The 14,069-nt window shown below is 37.9% G+C and overlaps 1 protein-coding gene and 1 long non-coding RNA gene across 2 annotated transcripts in view; one reads left to right on the forward strand and one right to left on the reverse strand.

The window, feature by feature from the left end:
* The window catches only part of LOC127881748 (keratin-associated protein 5-5-like), a 50,726-nt gene that overhangs the window by 25,007 nt on the left and 11,650 nt on the right, over nucleotides 1–14,069 (forward strand). The window lies entirely within an intron of this gene.
* LOC127881749 (uncharacterized) lies at nucleotides 4,913–6,096 on the reverse strand. Its single transcript, XR_008050246.1, has 2 exons — nucleotides 5,798–6,096; nucleotides 4,913–5,496 (listed from the first exon to the last, which is right to left on the reverse strand). It is a non-coding gene; the product is annotated as an uncharacterized LOC127881749 (long non-coding RNA).

The raw sequence follows: 14,069 nt of genomic DNA on the forward strand, positions 1-14,069 counted from the left end.
GTCATACGACCGACTTTCCCAGTTGTAATCTACATGCATAGGTAATTGGGTTTATAACGTTCCATTTTATTTATATTTTCTCTCTGATAGGCGTTTCTTGTTTGATTTAATTATTTTTATTTTTTTAGCAGTCACATAAACAACCAAGCTATGTTATATGGAATTTTTACACCCATTATTGCTGCTTCTTCCTGTATTTGCGCGATGATTATCTGAGATATTAAAGCGGGTATATACGATTTTTTATATGTGTTTAATTGTAATATATTGATAAAATATGTTACAATAACACAAAATAGGCAAGAAAAATTAAACATTAAAGCCGAATTTCATAAAACGCAGCAAAGACAAATTAGTGCCCCGAGCCGATAGTGACGTACATATTTTCCTACAATAACCGAAGCATTCGTCTTTGTATTAGGATCGGAGATAGTGTTCGTGTGTCGTATGAATAGATATCGTTGCAGAATTTCAAATAAACCGTTAAACTAAGTTTAGATGCACATCGTACATGTATGGTATACATGCTGGCGAATTCGGCTGTACAGCCGTTTTCTATTTCAGAATTAAATACCTGGCTTATTTCGCATTTTTTGACACATGTTCTTCTTAACTTTTATGTTAATTTATATTGAAATATATATATAATAAGTTTTTTACACAGTTTATATAAATTCATAAATATTTGACTAAATCGTATATACCCGCTTTAACTCCATGATGCTACATTCTCAAATCTTTTTCTATAAAGATGGAATGTAGTTGACAATTGTTAATATTTTTAATTGATCGTTCGTCAAAAAGTTGTAACTCTGTTACTCTTGTATCTTCAATGCAATTGAGTAATTAAATAGTAATTAAATTGAATGCGTTTTAATTCCCTTTTATTATTGTTTAATTTGAGTTACAATGCTATGACGTTAAATTTTTTTTACACTTAAATGTATTATGAATATTGTTGGGCCAAGTGTGAGGTTGAACGCTCTATAACCAGGTTTAAACCCCCAATGCTTTACATTAACCGTTCCAAGGCGGTGACCCCAGCTTTATTCATATTTTGTGTTTATGTTGGTTTGTATTGTGCTGTATTGTGCTGTTTTGTACGGTTTGGGCAATAGGTCACTTGCCTTAAATAAAGGACCAATTAATTGTTTTAATGAAAATTCAATACTGCTCCAGCAGCTGGAGTTTCACTTCTTTATATTGTTAAAGATTTAAGATGACCTTTGAGACACATTACTGACACCAATGACTATTTTACTCTATGAAGAAAGCATGTGTGGATGTAATTACTTTCACTGGAAACTATGGCATCCGGTATCTTAAAAAATAGAGCAAAAATACACAGGGAGGTGGGGTGTTATATGAATTACTTCGTTTCAACCCATTCATCAGTTGCTCTCAACGCACATATTTAACGCAGTGGAATTAATGACGAAAAATCTTGTCAAAATGGAAACATGCATTTGATTAGAATTAAAGTTAATTCTATAAGAAAAGGAACAGACGTACAAATAATGCTTTTAAATTATCCTAAAAATATCAAATCAATACTTTTGATTTCATGCAGAAGAACTGTTTAACAGTCCATTTACGCATATCAGTTCGAATGGTTAACGAAACAGTCCAACGAACATTCGGAGTTTTTATGCTTTTAACGAAAAACTACGATGATTTAACAACATACATTATTCGGAGCCGATCATTTTCACAAGTGTATCGTGAGTAAATTCTAGAAAGAATTAACACATATAAAGATACGGCCTTTAATAGCATTTAATTTTTCACATGTAAAATTCAGATTTGAAACTGCTCATCAACAGCGACCCTTGGGAGTCGTTAAGGGCTGGATGACAATGTCTAAATATCCTCTGGCAGCGTTGAACGGCCATTTCTGCGAGTTTTCAACTTGTGTCACAGAAGGCCCGTCAACAACCATTGTACATCAAAAAGGATCATCCCTTTAGTTGTGATTTCATAAGATTTATAAAGGAAGCAACACCATATTGGCTATGGGCATCAATACTACACACTGTTACAAATCGTATCAGTTCCAGGCGATAAACACAGTAGAGGTTATTTCCTATAAAACAGTCCTGCTTTACGCTTTCGATTGCAAAGGATAGCAATTACTTGCATTTTCTACATGTTTTGTATTACCACTAGTTTAGTTTTAAATGTCATGTCAATTTTATTATCACATGTTAATTGCCAATTATTGTAACTAAAATATTAACAGAATTTTCTCTTTTTAACTTAACTCAAGAAATGAGGTATTTTACGCCCATTTAAAAACACTACATTGATATTCTTCATAAATACATAGCATATTCAAATAATAGAATACTGATACAGTTGTGTGGATGGGAGGGAATGTGGTATAAGAAGCTGCAAATATAAAGCCTTTGACGTCGTACGACGTTCAGTTTACATGGTCGAAAAATAACCAAATAATTCTTACCCCAATGACACAACGAGCAAAAAGTGACTAAAACGTGACTAAAATGAACACATTGACTTAATATTAAGGTCACTTTACTTTGATTGACAGTACATTACCCTATGAACACAGGTCTTTTTTGTTTGTACCTCATGTAACGTGGCTTTCATCAAGCTCCGAAAAAAAAACACTGTCTGAGCCTTGACCACTCATTGTCAGAGGGAATACATCATTTGAACGTAGACAGGATGTTATGATTTTAGTAGAAGTGATATACATAGAAAATCTTTCCACTTATAGTTTCATGTTCAATGGATTTCACCTTTGACAGTTATAACATTATCAGGATGCATGATCACGTGACTTTTTGGGGTGTTACTTTTTTACAATAAAGAGATTTAACACGACGGTAAGCGGTGCTTTCATAAAAAGCATCATATAAATCTGTCTTTTATGCACTAGTTGACATTCTTAAGAAAAAAAGTTATTTTTAAATTTATTCGGAACCCCAGTCATGCCAACTTTGGGCGCAAAAATGAATCTAATCAGAAGGTACAGACAGCACTGACATATTTTATCCACTAATTATAGTTTCGTCAATGGATGTGCAGTATGTGAGTTTGAAAGCATATTGAATGTGCCAGCTTTGTCTGTAGAACCAGGTAAACGGGGCTTTCAAAATTCTAGTCCATTCCGGAGCGAATTAAGGAGAAGCCTTTTTTGTTAAAGGGGCCTTTTCACAGATTTTGGCATGTATTGAAGCTTGTCATTAAATGCTTTATATTGATAAATTTAAACATTGGACCTAAAAATATCCAGTAAAAAACTCGAATACAATTAAAACAAGGAAAAAAGTAACCTTCAACAGGGCTCGAACCACTGATCGCGGGAGTCCTGGAGTAAAAATTCTCTCGCTTAGACCACTCAACCATCCGTGCTCATGCTATGTATTTTTTACCTATATAAGCAATCCTCGTAGTTTCCCAAAATATAACGACAACAACAGAACTTTCCAAATTATTAAATCGTTTCGCGTTGCAACGCTTTATACTTTCCAGGTTTTCAAATCGTCAAAATATGCATATAATGGATATTGTAGAGCATGGTTAATGTTCAGTATTACTATTTCCTCACAAATATCATAACTAAAACGAAAATTTGCGAATCGGTAACAACTTTTTTGATTTTGTCAATTAACCAAAACATTAAAATCTACTTACAGTAAGCATTGATGCTGGTATTTTGCACGATAGATATTTATAAATATTGTTTATAAACCGCTGAAATGCAAATGCACTCATTAATGTTTTGCATGTCCTTTGGTCAACCAATAGCACACCATCACGGAAGACTTTTTCATTGACCTAAACACCTATTGAGGTAATGTTAATATCGTTTTTCCCCTACATTTAGAGAAATTAGACAACACTGTGTGGAAGCTATATATCAGAAACCAATTGGCCTATTGACCGACCGTTGAGGTTTCATTGACCATTACACAATTGTTGCAAGAAAAAATATGTTTGTAGCTAGCAGATCCATAGTGAATTTGAACTTATTAAAAGTACATCAAAAATAATAAGTATATAGTTAGGAAGATATATTTAATATGCAAATAAATGGAGCGATTCCTTAAATATTTCTCCTATACTAATGCCTTGAACTTAAGCATGTACTGATTGTTAACAATGCACAGAATGACAAGCATTTGCTTGTTTATCTGTATAAATCATGCAACCACATATAAAACCAGAATATAAACGTTCGCTTCTATGATGGAGATATGCAGTTTTAAATAAATTTTAGCAATATATGTATCAGCATTATGTTATGTTTAATGTAATACCAGTTAATATTGGACGTTTACTAGATTGTCATTGAAAAGGATCTGATATTAACTTGAAAGAAAGTCGCGTAGATAAAGGCGCACTAACAATAAACAATCCTTTTTAGCATCCAGGTACAACAACACTAAACTTAGATGATCTGTAGTTAATGACGTCATCTTCCTTAGTTTGTGCTTAACTTATGAAGCCCTACTCAATTCGTATGGAAAACACAGTAATCATATTACCTGTATAAGCCAATGAAAAAACGAGCGCTCTATATGAGGTAAGACAAAATATCGTTCACCGTCTGCTTAACCAATGTGTGTAATTTATTAAGTATTATAAAAGCCCATAACTTACCAAAGTGACAGACCTATTTTGGTAATAATTCAGAGAAGCAAACATGGTGTTGTTTTTATTTATAAAAGATTGCCACTTTAAGATCGGTTTAGAGCGTCCGGTAATATTTATATTTTATTGGTATTCAACAAATTATCTTAAAATAATAATTATAAAGGGACGGATATTTTCATTCGGTAAACCACTTTTTATTTGTATTTCTTTTAAAAAGAATACGTCCAATCACATTCTCAATCATATTTAATAAAACGTATTATTAATAATAAATTAATAAACAAATTGATGTTGTTGTTGTTGCTTTATTTATTTGCTATTTATTCTTTCATACCATGCATGTAGAAAGTTATTTACGGTCAAAATACACGTACGGTAACAGCTTTATAAGAATAATTTGAAATATTAACCAATATATCTATCCGAATATTCTCGACAGTCGTGTATATGACCGTCAGGTTGATTCTTGCATGGTTGCATGGTTAACATGGTCATGTTGTAGCGACATATCCCAGTCGACAGCTGACACGTGTCGAGGCACAGATTACTGCACCACAGTTTACATTCCCCAGTCTGACGATGGCACGCCCGGCATTTGTAGGGACAATCTTTGCGGCAGTCATCGCCAAACTTCCCTAGGGGACATTCGGGGGTGCATCGACATACCTACGGCCGTCCGGACAGTGTTCGCAGTGATGACAGGATCCACATGTTTGGTTTTCGTAACTCCAGTAAGGCCAGCATCCGCCCGTACAAAATCCGCACATGCCTGAGGTTTCGTAGACATGACAACCGATAACGTCATAAAAGAAGTAGGCATTGTGACCAGCAAAAAGGGCTGTGATCATCATCACCAAATACAGATGCATTTTTCTGAAAATAGACAGAGCTTTTACATCTCAGCTTCCATGTATGCCATATTATTATAAACCAGTTCTCCGCCAATATGAAATTATTGGTTTAATATACACATTTACATAGTAAATGCCTTAAGAATCGGAGAGCGTCTCTATATATCATATTCAAGATTTGATTATGTGAAGAAATAATTGTTTTGACCAGTCTTAATAATGATCGATAAGTTCATTAAGTAATGAAATAAATGCACTTGTTTATAATCATGAATTTCTTTGATCGGTTAAAAGGCGTTGCAGATATAAAGTACAAAACTTACCTACACAGTTACCTCATAACAGTTTAAAAATCAAAATGTTAAAATATAATTGCGTTTCAGACACACAAGCATAAACAGAATGAGGTGTTTGAAGATACCCTTCAAAATAAATATCACAGCTAAAACTTTCTCTCCAGATGCCTCATAAGTGTTATTCAGCAATTCAACACAAATATGTGTACAACTCTTCATTTTACATAATACGCCCAGTAACATTTAATGATGATTCATGTTTCTCTTCCTTGGTACGGCGGTTATTTATCCGCCTAGGTTTGCCTGTGTATTCCTACACTGGGTCTGCACCCAGACAATGCTTACTGGATTAATGGGAAAATGTAAGCCATATGGTCTCAGTAGGGACTACTTTTAATGTAACATAATGTATTCCGATTGGTCATTGAAGCTCCTTTGAAAATATTATTTATCTTCCTTTACTGAGATAATCGGTTTTAAAAGCAAACGCATGTTCTATATGTACTGCATCGTGCGGAAATCGGTCTTACTCCATATGCCGTCAGCGCACTACGGTCTACCAGACCAGTCTGCGCATTCGCGTAGTCGGGCCTAGGTCTACCATATAAGCTGATGAGACAACGAAACCTTGCTAGATTTTATAACGGATGAGGAAGTTCATGACTAGAGTACGCGATTACGCATTCTGGTCTGGAGCTACGCTTGTCGCATATGTCATAACATAGTTTTTTGCATGATTAAAATTATATATAGTTAAGTACAAAATGAAAAAAAAAACACGACGAGCTTTCTTTCTTCAGCAAATGCACATCACCGAATAAATCAGAACCAATGCTGTTATGACGTGAATGTCAACGAATATACGTTTCGGACAGGGCTGTACCTTTTTTAACGCATATGTTAAATCTATTTAACCATAATTAAACATGTTACTAATTTACCTTATGATGAAACAAGCTAAGGAAACGACTGTTATTTGTGATGAGAATGATGATCATAATAACGATGAAAATGATGGTTACTTGATGAAAATTGCTGGTCTTTCAAATTAATGTTATACGTGCTTATGAGATGCTTGGAAATTCCATACTTCAGACTGTTCAAAGATTTTTTTCTTTAGTTCCTCGCCGTTTTTCTGACGTACAGATGCATAGAAAAAGCGTAACTCAATAACTGGTTGTTAAGGTCCGCTGGATTTTCCACGAGATCACCAAGATCCATGTAATTGGGACGAAGAAATTCGTTGTACAAGTTCATACCATGTTTAACTACACGTTTAATGTTTTTAGAGTCCTTGTCACGATCAAATGCCTTCAAATCCTCCTCGCTTATCGTTCAAAAACGTTTACTTGCCATTTTGTCGTCTGTTTAGAGCGGAAAGGCAAAACTGCGTACTGCGCATGCGCGAATGGGACAGTATAATTTTCGAACATTCCGCACGTGGTTGCTAAGGCAGCGGGATACAGTATTTTTTGTACAGTAATTTTTTCCCGCTGGTGGCACGTGATTGCCAAGGCAGCGGGCAACAGTACTTTTTGGACAGTAAATTTTTTCCCGCTGGGTCTGACAGTATTTCTATGTCACGATGGCCTATGGGAGTTTAGCATTGTGAATAAAAGTGAGGTATAATAATGTCAGTTATCAAAACGTACCCCCTATTTGTTATCACAAAGGTATGGATTTATTGCTTTATTACTATGATTGTTGGCACGTTTATTTATTACCGGCGATGGTGTGGCATGTTGTTCTAACTAGTAGCCCGCGCAAGTTGGCAGTATGTCACGCGAAAAAAGTAAAATCGTACGAATTATTCAATGAAAAAAAAACATAATAAAATATTTTTTCAGGTTAACCTATTCCCGAAAATGTAACCGGTTAATTGGTCGTTTCGGTAGGTTAACAGGTTAGGTTAACCGGTTAACCTCTTGCATCCCTAGTTATAATCATGATGGGTTAGGATAAAGAGTTTGGAAGAGCTGTTTAATACAATTAAAAGAAGCACAACCCGGAGTAGAAGAAGCAGTACTAGTACTAGTAGAAGTAGTGTAATGTCAGTATCAGCAGTATTAGCATCAGTTGTTGATGCAGCAAAATTAGCCGCTTAAATATTATTGCGTTCGCGCGGACAGAAAAATCACGAAGATAGCTTATCTGTAGGTCTGAACTCTCAAACATCTAACTGCTCGTTGGCTTTCTTTCGCCCGCGAACACATACTTCCGTTTATCATTCGTCTTTTCATTGTGTGACTTAACAATGCACAATTAAATTTGAGCCGCGCTATGGGAAGACGAGGCTATATGTGTTCTGGTAACACAGATTTTACGAGATATAGCAGGGCCGTTCGCAGGATTTTTTTTACTGGGGGCCCAACCGGGCAAGATGCGGAAGGGGTTTTCCCTCCCTATATTTTGTAAAATTGGCACATTTCAAGATGAATGTTAATGCTTAAAACAACGTTTTTGTTATAAACATTTATGGAATATAACAAATAAATCGGCATTTTTCTGAAGTCTAAAGCTTTTTACATTGGTGATATTCGCACCAATGTTTAAAGCATTAGATTTCAAACATGTATTATGTTTGATGAAGAAGGAAAGCAAGCTTTGAAAATCAAAAACATTTATTAAAAAATTTTCTTAAAAAAGCAATTTTCTGACCTACGACCTCCTTTATCATTTGCTTCCATTCGCTGCTCCTCTTTCATTGGCCAATTTAAAGACGTGTTACATCAACCATCAATAGATGAAGCCTTTGGGATCACAATTGACTGATCGGGGATGTGTGCACAAGGCGATAAGAAAACATTGCCTAGGGGCTTACCTCCACTGGCGAGTAAAATAACGCTAATCCCTTTGTTTTTCAGGGACAATAAAACACATCTTCTCTTTTGTATTGAGGAAAAGTGTACTGTGGGCCCTTTCATGAGATAAAAAAAACAGTAGGCCCATTATTGAAAAAAAATCCTAACTTGACAGCCAGCTGGGGGGGGGGGGGCGGACCCCAAAGCCCCTGGCCTGCGTACGGGCCTTAACAAATTGCTCGTTTTTATTTTTGGTGTGACAATATATTCCATGTGAAGTTCCCGCGACGATATTCGGACATTTACGAGCGAACACGAGATTTGCTTCGGGCAGCTCATCAGACCTACGTCGTCCTTTCGATGCTGCCCTAAGAATATCTCGCGTTCGCTCGTAACTGTTCGGAAATCGTCGCGGGAAACTCACGTGGATTATATTGGCCGTGTCCAATTCAAAAGTTATGAATATAAGGAAAGAGAAGTATTTGTTAAAATAATATAAACAAGTATAAAGAATACACTTGGAATTCCGGTAGAAATTAGAAAAGCGCTTTTCACGAAAGCAATGCGATTGGGCGTTATGTGGACAAGCCGGATTATTCTGTCTACTAAACAGACTGATATTGTGGAAATAATTAAATAAAGAATAATATGTATTTTGAAATATGGCCAACACATTTGGATGGACAGTGATTTACTGTCAGGGCGATGTACTTTCGGTATACGTCATCAAAACTAACATTTAACCAAAATAATATTCCATATATACAATGCTGTACATGATTACGTTGGCGATTATTGCGCGTGTTCATCATGGTCATGTTATTGTGGCAACCCTAGTCGACAACTTACTCGTATCGATGCACAGATCACTGCAACATTAGTTACACGCACCAGTGCGACCATCGCACGCCCGACATATGTTGGGGGAAATCTTCAGTACAATTATTGCCAAACTTCCCCAGCAGTAATTCGTCCGTGCATCTTCTTAGCTCGTGCATTTGGCAGTCGTCCGGTCAGGTGTCGCACTTCATGAAGAACTCATTCATAATGGGTTTTCTTAACCCCAAACATAAAAAGAATGGTGTTTTATTATTTCATTTACAATATTAAAAAACAAGATACGGTAAAAAAAAGTGTGTCCAGAAATCTATGCTGCCGTGCAACACAAATTTTTGCTCTTCCTTTTCCTGAAGCCGCACTTTAATTTGAACAATGATTCAATCGTTTTATTTCTTTTCACCGCGTACTCAGGTATTTATGTGTTTAATACCGTGTGTTTATGCTTGAAAGGACCCACGAAGTCAGGACCATGATAATTATGACTCAAACTACCAAGCATGTTCAAGCGGCAAAGTATCTGTGTTTATTAAGTGTTTTGTACAACCGCATATTCACGTCACCGCATACACGCGAGCCGGGCGTGTGTAAGGTCAACGCAAAAATATGTACATAAGCATGACCTTTATAAAAGAACAAAAATGTGAAAATCTCTCCAAGGCAAAATCCATCGGTGTCGCTTGCCTCGGAATGTAATGCGTACGTCGAGCCCCTGACTGGTGTGTTCTGCGTCTCTTCTGTGACATATGTGACATAAAATGTTGTTTGATTTTATTGTGACGATTTTTGCCGGTACTTAAACCTTTAGGTTCATTATTCGTTGAATTCATTCCTCTTGTTTATATTAAAACAAAAGTACGTTTCCCGCGGGCAACCATTTGACTATTCGGTAAGTTCCTCGCAAATAGCGTGTGTATTTTAGATTGATCATTGTATTTTTATGTACATACTTTGGTGATTTAATAATACAAGACGGTTATAAAGATGCACAATATATACTTCATAATATAGCCACAGTATTATACAATTACTGTTTGAAACGGTAGGGTTGTGTTTACATGAAATAGTAGGGTGATGTCTTTAGCAAGCGGGTCACGTGGTATATATATCAGTATATATAGCGCTGCTCTTCTGGGGAGCGAGCAGTCTGCGTTCTATCGTCGAACAGAACACAACGTTTAATACGTTACAGTAATTAGAGACCAAATACCATTGGAAGTATCTGTGACTTTGGATGCCTATTGAGTAGGGGTGACCCAAGCAACTTTGCGCATAACATACTATAGCTTGCTGAGTAAGCTTGAGACTCATACTAGTCCGGGCACAGGTCTCCTTTGGTAATATAAGTCAGTGCACGTTTCTGGTCTCTCAGGTCAGCCTGAGCAAGGGACATCTCTGTGACTTTGGATACTTTCGAGTGAAGGTGACCCTGGCAACTTTGCGTACAACATACCATAGCTTGCTGGGTAGCCTAGAGACTCGTATATAAGTCCGGGTCAAAGGTTTTCATTCCAGTTAGTGCACGTGTTAGGTCTCGTAGTTCAGACTGAGTCTGTCAAGCTTATTATTGTCGCTTCCGATTGTCCTCCTTGCATAACGCATACATTTGGACACTGTGCAGACACGTTAATATAGGTCAAGTCGACCCAAGTCGACCCAAGTAAACTCAAGACGACCCAAGTCGACCCAAGACAACTCAAGTCGATCCAAGTCGACCCAAGTCAACTCAAGACGACCCAAGTCGACCCAAGCCAACCCAAGTTGACCCTAGTCAACCCAAGTCGACCCAAGCCAACCCAAGACACATAAGTCAACCCAAGTTGACCCAAGTCACAAATGGCATATGAAACCGGCTTGTAAAGTGATTAAACGTTCATCATACCAATGGTACAATTATTACAAATCAATAATAGTGTAAATATTCATTGATTCCAGTCTAAATTGAGGCAGTTGATTATCTAATCAAACGGCTAAGGAAAGCCTCAGAAAAGCTGTGTGTTAAAACATACCACTGGTGTTTGGAGCCACCGTATATATCCCGAAGAAACGACGAACACGTTACAAAAATTGGTGGCAGCGGTGGGATATATAGGGACAACCTTTAAGCATCCCAACTCAGCGTTGGTGATGGCTTTACATCAAAGCGACTTGGACAGGATTAGAGCCGAGCTTGAGCATGTTAAGCAAGAAAATACAAGATTAAGGCTTGAGGCGGAGATCACTGGTGTTGAAAGGGAATTGCACCTGGCTGCAAATAGATCGACCTCGACGTCAACAACCAAACCTTTGTTTGCCAAAGATCATAGGTCAGTAAAATTTAAGCATACCGAAACTCCGATTTATGGTGACAATTACCAGGCTGACGAATCAATCACGCCAGAAAGGTTCATAACCATGAGGAGACAGTGTATAACAAGGGCTCTTGATGAGACTCAGGGAAAGTCTAAGCCATCAGTCATGATGACGCCTGCCACGTACGATGGTACGGGGTCTTGGCAAGATTATAAAGCCCATTTTGATGCTTGTGCTAAGATAAACAAATGGACTGAGTCAGAAATGGGGTTGTATATGGCAGTACCATTGAGGGGACAGGCCCAGGGTGTGTTCGGTCATCTTCCTGAAAAGTCACACGACTATTTGCGTTGGTTTAAGCCCTCCAAGAAAGATTTCTTCCGCCGAAACAAACGGAATTATACAGGATGCAATTAAGACAGCGCCGACAGCGGGCCTCTGAACAGCTATCTGAGTTAGCTCAGGTATACGCAGGCTAACTAACCTAGCATATCCCACTGCCCCTGCTGATGTACGCGAGACCCTAGCTACGGAACAGTTCATCGACTCTTTACATAGCACTGAGTCACGTATTCGTACCAAGCAAGCACGCCCGATCAGTCTCAATGATGCTGTTAGGCATGCCGTAGAATTGGACGCATTCTACAAGGCTGAGAAGAAAACAGTAGTAGTTAGTTGCGAGCATCAACTTCGGAGGATACTTCAAAGAATCCAGTCGTGGGTGATAAAATCAAAACACTCTCAAAACCTTACGTAATTTGCAAACAGAATTCCGGCAATGGAAAGACGAGCAGAGAAAGTACAAACCACCCACGTTTGGTGGTAAACGAAAACAATGGAATAACCAATATTCGAAACAAGGTGAAAAGCCTCACTCCACGTCATACAAAAACCAACGTGTACCTCGACAGTACAGCGCAACTAAACCAAACGACTCGTCTGTGTTAATTTCATCATATAATGGGTCAGGGTTGTATCTTCCTGCGAGCATAAATGGACATGACATAGCTTGTTTGGTAGATACAGGCGCAACACTCTCACTTGTTTCAGATAGACTTTGGATACTAATAAATGGTCATACAAAATACCTAAAATTGTTCAAAAAGGATATAGTGTCCGCAGCTGGTACCCCCTTGTCTATCAAGGGACAAGGCAGCGTAATTAATTAAAGTCCATGGGACGACCTACAACGTGGATGTTGTTGTCGCCGACATTGATACCGATGTTATCCTTGGGTTAGATTTGTTCAAGATTTACATATGTGAAATTGACATTGACACTGAGTGTATTGAAATTCAGGGTCAAAGATGCCAATTAGTTCCAAGTGGCACTTAAGGTTGCTACAGGGTGATTGTCAGTGAAGTTGTTAAAATACCAGCTATGTCAGAGATGATGATACCCGCAGAGGTAACGTCTGAGGATATTCTAGAAGAAGATATGTGCTTGATAGAGCAAGCTCAAAGATCGAACGACATAGGCCGAAGTATTGTTGCCAAGTGCTTAGTGCGTGGAAAACAAAAATTCCCTGTACGCATACTACTTAATCCTACCCAGGGCAAGCAGATACTATCCCCGCGGACAGTGATTGCTACAGCCAGTCCCGTTCTATCTTTACACAAAGTAAAATTATATGATTTCACGAAGCCTCACAAGTCACCCGTGCTAAACCATTTACGCGACTTATATAGTTGTGCTGTCAATGGATTAAATAAGGAACAGGCTAAGCAGGTTGGTAAACTTCTCAGGAAGTTTGAGGATGTGTTTTCCAAAGGCGATGATGATATTGGTAGGACAGGTATTATCAAGCATAAGATACCCACAAGCGACACACAACCAATCAAACAACCCCCGCGTCGTGTCCCTGTGAACATGAAGAATGAGGTGGACATACAAATCAATGACATGCTGGAGAAAGACGTTATTCGACCGTCCAAAAGTCCGTGGTCGAGCAGTATCGTTCTTGTCAAAAAGAAGGATGGAAAGCAACGCTTCTGCATCGACTATCGGCGATTGAACGATGTTACAATTAAAGATGCCTACCCTGTTCCTAGTATTGATGAATCTCTAGACCACTTGTCCGGCAGTAGATGGTTTTCGTCCTTGGATATGAATGCAGGTTACTGGCAAGTGGAGGTTGAAGAAACTGACAAACCTAAGACGGCTTTCGCCAGCCGAAGGGGTCTGTTTGAATTCCAGGTTATGCCCTTTGGGTTATGCGACTCGCGCGCAACCTTTGAACGTCTGATGGAGATAGTGTTAGCAGGTTTACACTGGGAAATATGTTTGATTTATCTAGACGACGTGATTGTAACGGGGAAAACATTTGACGAAATGTTGATCAATCTGAGTACCGTGCTAGAAAGGTTCAG

The sequence above is a fragment of the Dreissena polymorpha genome, chromosome 5 (assembly GCF_020536995.1).
Source record: "Dreissena polymorpha isolate Duluth1 chromosome 5, UMN_Dpol_1.0, whole genome shotgun sequence".
Taxonomy (NCBI): domain Eukaryota; kingdom Metazoa; phylum Mollusca; class Bivalvia; order Myida; family Dreissenidae; genus Dreissena; species Dreissena polymorpha.